Source organism: Cibotium barometz, chromosome 45, assembly GCF_041138505.1.
Source record: "Cibotium barometz isolate CiBa-2024 chromosome 45, ASM4113850v1, whole genome shotgun sequence".
Lineage (NCBI taxonomy): Eukaryota > Viridiplantae > Streptophyta > Polypodiopsida > Cyatheales > Cibotiaceae > Cibotium > Cibotium barometz.
In genome coordinates, this window is record NC_141090.1 from 22,747,077 (window position 1) to 22,754,930 (window position 7,854).

Here is a 7,854-nt window from a genome sequence, read left to right on the forward strand (position 1 = left end):
CCAACAAAGCAAGTTTGGCTATGTTTTTTTTGTTCACGAGGAAATCTAAGCACCTCACCAACATGCCAACGTGCTACTCCTTTGCAAGGCTCATATAAGGAGAGACTTTCTCATGAATTTAAGGATCACCAACCCAAGCAAATCATCGAAGAGCTTAGTGTTTAGGGACATGGATAAGGTTGGCTTTTGCAATTAGAAAAATCCTTCTAAATAATTTCTAAATTAATCTAGGGTATTTTCTTTTACCTAAAGTTATTTTCCCTCTCTATAACCCTAATCCCTTTTTCTCTCTCTAGGCTTTCCCTAAAATAATTGGAAAGCATCCTATTCTGGATGATTATTCCTTTGATGGCATCAATGAACACCCCTCTCTAACTGGATAGATAAAGGATGTACGACAACTTGTGGATGGATCGAGGATGGATAAGAACTCATGGACGGACGAGGGATCATGGACGAACAGTGGCATGATGGATTGTAAACCATTCGATAACTTCATCCAAGATCGAGCTGTGAGGCTTGCAAGCATGGGGTATTGTTGCACTCCTGTTAAGAATGTACATACCTGTGTTAACTGCCTTAGTCCAAAAGGATTTAAGTAGATTCCTGTTATTAAGCATACTCCTTTCCATCTCAACATTAGCACAATTCTTGTGCTATGCAACACCATTTTGCTGCAAAGTGTGAGAGGTAGTGAGTTTTCCCTTTAGGTACCACCGTCTACCCATAAAGATGTTCTAGATGATTGTGTAGCAGTTTCCCCACCTCCAACGCCCATCCAGGCTCTGGCCCCCCCCCCAATGTCTAGACAATTGTGATCAATCATGCAGATCTCAATGATGCACGACTATTGTTTCGTGTACCTTTTTCACATAAATACTAAAACAACCTCACGGGTTTGACCTCTTCCTCCTCATGATTGTTATGCATTTCAGCCATGTGGATAGGTATAATACCTTTCCTTTGCTTTTCTTTTTTTGCCCCAGCTTTAGCTTCCCGTTGGGATTGTCTCTTCATCTTAGTCTCATGTTTTCTCTTTTTTTTGAGCCTTTGTGAATGGCTTAAATTTATTCATAAGACAGTGGCCCATAGTATTTTCTAAGTTTGCTCCCATTGAGGAATCCTTCCATTTGTACTCCATCAAGAATTTCTAGATGTGATGTCCCTCTAGTTGTGAGTTTGTAGATTCTGAAAGGACCCATCCCTCTCAACTTTAAATTCCTTTTATTTTTGTTCAGGTTATAAAGTAGAACTAAGTCCCCTTCCTTGAACCTCTTGGTTTTGATATTGGCATCTTTTCCTTCTCTTTTTCTCGGCATCCATGCCCACCACACTAAGTATAACCTTGCTTCATTAAGTTTCTGGATCTCTATGAGTCGTTTAGACAACTCACTGTCCGCTCATTCCATTTGCTATTCTACCCTCCTCAAGGTTGGGATCATGAATTCAATCGAGAGTATGGCATCAAGTCCAAAAGTCCAAAGACTAGGTTATATGATGTAGTCCCAATTGAGGTTTTATAGGCAATTCGAGAGTATGGCATCAAGTCCAAAAGTCCAAAGACTAGGTTATATGATGTAGTCCCGATTGAGGTTTTATAGGCAATTTTGCAAGACCATAAAGTGAATGAGAGCTTATTCTCCAAATTCATCCTTGATGCCTCAACTGTCTTTGTAAACACAGTGCATAGGAGCTTCTTTGTAAGGACAATGCATAGGACCTTGTTTATTCTTTCAACATAGGGTCTTACTTATGCTTTCATTCCATTTGCTGTGTTACCTTCCTTGAGGTTGGGATCATGAATTCAATCGAGAGTACGGCATCAAGTCCGAAAGTCCAAAGACTAGGTTATACGATGTAGTCCCAATTGAGGTTTTATAGGTAGTTTTGCAAGCCCATAAAGTGGATGAGAGCTTATTCTCACAATTCATCCTTGATGCCTCAACTATCTTTGTAAACATAGTGCATAGGAACTTATCTTTGTAAGCACAATGCATAGGACCTTGTTTATGCTATCTAGTTTTTTGTGGATAGTACACAGAAGACTTGTGGTTACTACCATCAATCCTTCTAAGAGAAAATCCTTTGTGGTTACTACCATCAATCCTTCTAAGAGAAAATCCACCATGTCACTTAAGAAATTGGAAAGTAACTCAACTGTGTAGAACCAAATTGGAACGTATACAAATATTCGTTATAGAAAACTTAGCGCATTGATACAAATCCTAATTCACGTGATTTGTACGAGACTTGTGCATTCTTATGAAAGAAAATGGCTTGATCAAGATAATGCTAATTTGTTTTTTGTTAATTAGGAAAATGATGGATGACCCCGACATCTATTCTTGCTCTGAGTCTATAAGATTTCACTCTATGCTGAGAGTTGATGTGTGTTGCATGTGGTTAATAACCAAGTTTTTGTATGAGAAAGTGGTTGTAAGATTCAAATCTCCCAATGGCTCTCATTTTGTCAACACTAGTCCAAAACCCATCCTTCGGATGGGAGAGGAAAGGATACCATAGAGATAGGCCTTAAATTTGAATCCCATTTTGGGCCTCATCCCTCATAATCTACTTTAAAAAAGCACTACACTTGGCTACCTATATATGAAGGCACCACACTTGCCATATGTAATGAAAGGATTCTAGTGTGCACATACATATGGGGGATGGGCCTAGGCACATGGGGGCTTAGGGGCATTTGCACATACGTTGTGTAGGGAATATAGGGGCATAAAATGCACCAGCTCTAGGATATTGTACCCTTTTGATACCTTTTACCCTTTTATGATGATATAACATCTTGTCTTCTCGAAGCTTATGCCCAAGCTTCCATGGTGGCTGATTCTCTTCTTGTAGAGCAGCACCTACTTGAGTTCAGTTCCGTATCACATCATTTGCATCCTACATTGATCATTACTTATTGAAATGACTTGCAAAGATCTTGCACTAGGAAAATCATAGCACTTGTACCATAAGAGAGATATGTTCCTCCACATGCAAGAGCACAGGGTGTAAGGTAAGAGAGATATGTTCCTCCACATGCAAGCGCACAGGGTGTACAAAGTGATCTACAGGTTTTGAGAAGATCACAAACGATTAGGTATCTAGTGGAGAGATTGACATATAATGGGTATGCAATGCATTATGCATACATGACATCAATGATAAAGCATGTGGAACCATCATGTTTTGGAGAATCTATTGGAAAGCATGTATGGGAAAAAGCAATGGACAAAGAAATGGATACCTTAGTATACAATGATACATGGGACTCGATTGCATTACCAAGTGGAAATAATGTCATTAGTTGCAAAAGGGTGTATAAAGTGAGATGTAAGGCAAATGGATTAATAGAAAGGCATAAAGCAAGGCTGGTCACACAAAGGGATATGCATAGACACATGGCTTGGATTATGATACCGTGTGGCTAAGATGGGAACAATGAATTCTGTGATTGCATTGGTTGTGTCAAATGGTTGGAAAATGTGTTAAATGGATGTAAAGAATGCATTTCTAAATGGTGAATTGCAAGAATAAGTGTTCATGAAGCAGCCAGAAGGCTATGTGCATCCCAAATACCCTACACATGTATGTAAGTTGAAGAAGGTCTTGTACGGATTGAAGCAAGCACCACGTGCTTGGATAGACAAGATAAGCAGGTATCTCATTAGCATTGGTGTTCATGTGGGAACTTTAGATTCATCACTATATGCAAAGGAGACAACACAAGGTATTGTGGTGACTGTCATCTATATAGATGACTTGATCGTGTAGGTGATTCAAGAAAGGATATTGCTAATGTGAAAGCTTCATTATGTGGTGAATTTGATATGAAATACTTGGGAGAATTGAGATACTTTCTTGGCATTGAAGTGGTTAAAAAAAAGGCATTTGGTTAGTTCAAAGACAATATGCAATGAACATGCTGGCAAAGTATGGAATGAGAGGTTGTAAGCTAATAAGCACCGTCCTGCGTTGGCACCAGATAGGAGTGTCGATAAAAGAAAACCTTTTCCTTAAGAAGTTCTGCACTTGTTTTACACAAGAAAACATTGCCTGACCAATGTCTGCATGCAATGCTTCAAATGTTCCGGTGTAAGGCTTTCCAATGGCTGCTCCTCTACCATGTTTGAAGGAAAAATATCTGCAAACAAGAAATAAGTTGACTTAGATTGAAACATCTCTATCAGAAAATCTCACATGCCCCTTTCTACCTATTGCGATACTTACAATTGTCTGGAAATCGAGTTTGTTGGTGAAGATGGATATCTCGTGCTGTGTAAACATGTTGTACCATGGCCATCAGTTTTTCGTTGCTTGCCTTCTTGAAGCCTTGTAAATGACCTTTCCAATGGTGCTCTAGTACATTTTCACCGTCGAACTCGGTGAGGCCGATTGCAGCACAGTAGGCTGTAGATAAACCCAAGCGCTCTTACGAAATGCCTCTCCCACCCAAGCACCATCATCGTCCTTCTTGTTGTGCAAGGATATCTCCTCAATCTCGTTTTTTGGTCTTCTTGGTGCGGCCATATCTTCTTGGAAGCTGGAGTAGAAAGGTTATGTTTAGAGTAAAAAGGAAAGAGATGTACAGACTAGGGTTTTATGGGAGCCTTGAAGATGAAAGAGATGGAGCTCCGAGAAGGGAGGGAGATTAAGATGGAGAAGAAAGATTAGGGCTTTGATGGTTTCATTAGGGTTGGGCAAATGAGATAGAGATGGAAGAGAAAGGGAGGAAGAGTTTAATTTGGACGTTCAAGAGGGAAAGCGGACTTGAAAATGAAATTTTTGATTACAATGAAATTTGAGATGGGTTTTTGGGGGAAAATGTGAGTTTTGGGGGGATCTCGAAAATTTGAAGCATTTTTTGAGCCACAAAAAATGGTGGGACCATACCTACCCTAAACCCCCTACTTTTTTAAAGGGACAAGTGTAATTATTAGTACTGAAAGCCTAGTCCCCCTCCCTATAGCCTAGTCTCCCTCCCTATATTCAAAGGAGACCAGATGTGCACAATCCTCTATTCCTATTGGTCCGTTGCTAATTACTTTCATTAGTAAAAGGCCCAAAATATGTTCAAATGCCTCCTAATGACCGGAAATATTAACAACACGGAGGGAGGGAGGCAGGATGGGAGATGAGGTGAGAGAGAGAGAGAGAGAGAGAGAGATGATGTGACCGAGGGGAGAGAGAAAGATGAGACGAGAGAGGGAGAGAGAGAGAGAGAGGATGGAGAGAGATAGAGAGAGAGGGTAGAGAAAGAGATGGGAGGAGAGAGATTAAAAGTGATTCGTATGAGAACTCAGAGGTCACCTCCCTCAAACGCCACTCTTCCCAAGCGGAAAAGAAACCCATAAACTATGAAACCTCAGAGGTCATCTCCCTGATACCCACTCTTTCCAAGCAGGAAAAAAACCCATAAACTATGAAATCCTTCTAATGGAACTCAAGGATACCCCAACCCCTTGTTGGAGAAAGTGAGGATGAAACAAGCCAAGGAGCTTGTAAAAGGAAGGTACGTGACACTAAACTAGAGCTAGTGCTAGAGTAGGTGGTTCAATACAAAGCACTAATCCCACTTGAGGATATCTTCCTAGACCCTATCCCAAAGCCAATCATAGAACTAGTAAAGGGATCTTAGAGTTTTCCCAAGGTGTCAGACAGACCCATAACCATTCTCAAAAGGTCATAGATAGAACAAGTTTCGAAGCCCTCTACCTCTAGAACCAATCCAAGCAAGCCCCACATTGCTAGATACATTGAGGGAGGACTTAGTGGGAGGTGAAAAATGGCCTTCCATGGCTCACCATAGCCAATGCAACATTTTCTCTGAGGCGATCGGTGGAATGAGGACTTTATCTCATCCCCATCACACAGGCACCACCTCCTAGGGAAGGAACAGTGTATGTCCCTTACGCATTTAGCCAGCTCCTTTTGAGGAACATGACCAATTCCATTGGCATCTTGCAAGATGCAAAAATCAAGACTTTTGGACTAGGCTTCCACTACACATTTATGGTGTAGACTTTTAGAGAGGAGATGGTCATACACAATGATCCTCAAAAGGCCTTACATGAGGGAAGCAAGGTTGGTTCATTATTGGGAGACCAATCGCATTTATATACACAAAGAAAACCAATCCTTGAAGATAACCTGTGTGGACAGGGCAGAATTATCCCATGGGTTGAGGCCGCCTCGCAATGATGAGTGTGATACAACATGTCTAAACGTTGCAACAACAGGGTAAAGATGAGAACCAGAACTATGAGCCTTTCCCACACCCGAAGACTCTGAGGATTAGGTCCATTTCTTGGTCACCAATATTTTCTTGGAATTAGTTATGCATATTTTGTATTTACTAATATATGTACTTAACACATGGAGATAGGGAGGACTCCTCCCATGGGTTGAGGAGGCCACCTCGCCAATGATGAGTGTGATACAATTGTCTGAACCGCTTTGGTCAACATGTCTAAATGAGCTTAGGAGGTTGAGGTATAAGAAAGGGGATTTATGTAGTGCAATAGTGTCTATAAATGTGTTTGGGAGGAGTGAAGGAGCTTCGTGGTGGTGGTTAACCACACTGGAATGACATGAAGGGGCACGTTCCGAATGAAGGTCGGCGGGTAAGTGTGAGAGGGAGGCTGGCTGGCCAGCAGCCAAAGAGAAACGGTGGTGGGATGCCGCCCAGACACACGACGGGGAAGAAGCGAAGCAGTTGTTGTTGGGCTTTGCAAAATATATATATATATGCCAAAAATGGCGGGGGTGGGGAAAACACCCGTCAGATCGCTCAGCAGCCTTCACCACCGGCGGAATGAGCACGGCGGGACGGTCATCAAGGCGCAGGGCGGAGGGCGGGGACACCCAGCAGCCCTGGCAAGTTATTCACGCTCTGGCGGCTGAGCCTCCTTTCGTCTTCCGGGCAGGAATGCTCAGGCAAGATGTACGAACTATAGAACAGATCCTGTTCAAGTATAGTCCCCCGTCGAGCCCATAAAGGTAACGCTTAAGCTGGCAATCTTGCTATGTGGGTTTTTCACCCCTCTATCTCCGCACCTTATGATGATTAAATTGCGTGTCATAGGCTAGGGCTTCAAATACAACCAATTTCCTCGCGCACCACACCTCCTCCTCCTCCTCCTCTCATATGCAACATTAATGGCGAGCTCGAGCATATCATGACATTGCTATCACTGATGACTGCGTGTGGTGGTGAGATCAAATCACGATGTGTTATAATCTATGTACCATGCTATCGACCATAATATTCTACGGCCTCCATGTGAGCCCTTAGACCCCTTTCAAAGCCTTATGCTTCCCAACATCTACACAATCATCGTTCTAGGTATAGCATGGATCCATGGAGCGTTCGCGCACGACCGTAGTGGGAGGCCCTTCACCGTTTTGTACATGGGCTGTGGTTTATGCTCTTTGGGATATGGGGAGTTATTGTTTGTGCAGTCCACTAGAACGCTCCAATATCATGTGACTTTTACCTCTCATGCACCACCCTTTCTCGTCCTCCACCCACATAGGTAAATCAAGGATGCACTAGGGCCACATAGGTGGTAGGGTTTTTGTAAGCCTTGGGAGGCTTTTCACATTCGCCTTCTTGCAAAATAATCGCAATCCCTCCCTTCCCATTAGGACTCGTTTCTAAAGGCCTCCAGATGTTAGGAAACTTGGGAGAATCACGAGTCCCACCTTGTAAAGATTTTTGGATTACCTACAATGGTAAGTGTCTGCACACCAAGTGCCCGTAATGGATGCATTTTGTTACTCGAGTTGAGGGGCTCTGCATCATTTTGATGAGCTTGGCTTCCACCTAGATTAAGAATGAGACGTTGTTGG

The 7,854-nt window shown here is 42.3% G+C and overlaps 1 pseudogene; it reads right to left on the reverse strand.

Annotated features, from left to right (window-relative positions):
• Nucleotides 1-6,778: 6,778 nt before the first annotated feature.
• LOC147612528 (small nucleolar RNA U3) lies at nucleotides 6,779-6,985 on the reverse strand (annotated as a pseudogene).
• Between the last annotated feature and the right edge of the window lie 869 nt (nucleotides 6,986-7,854).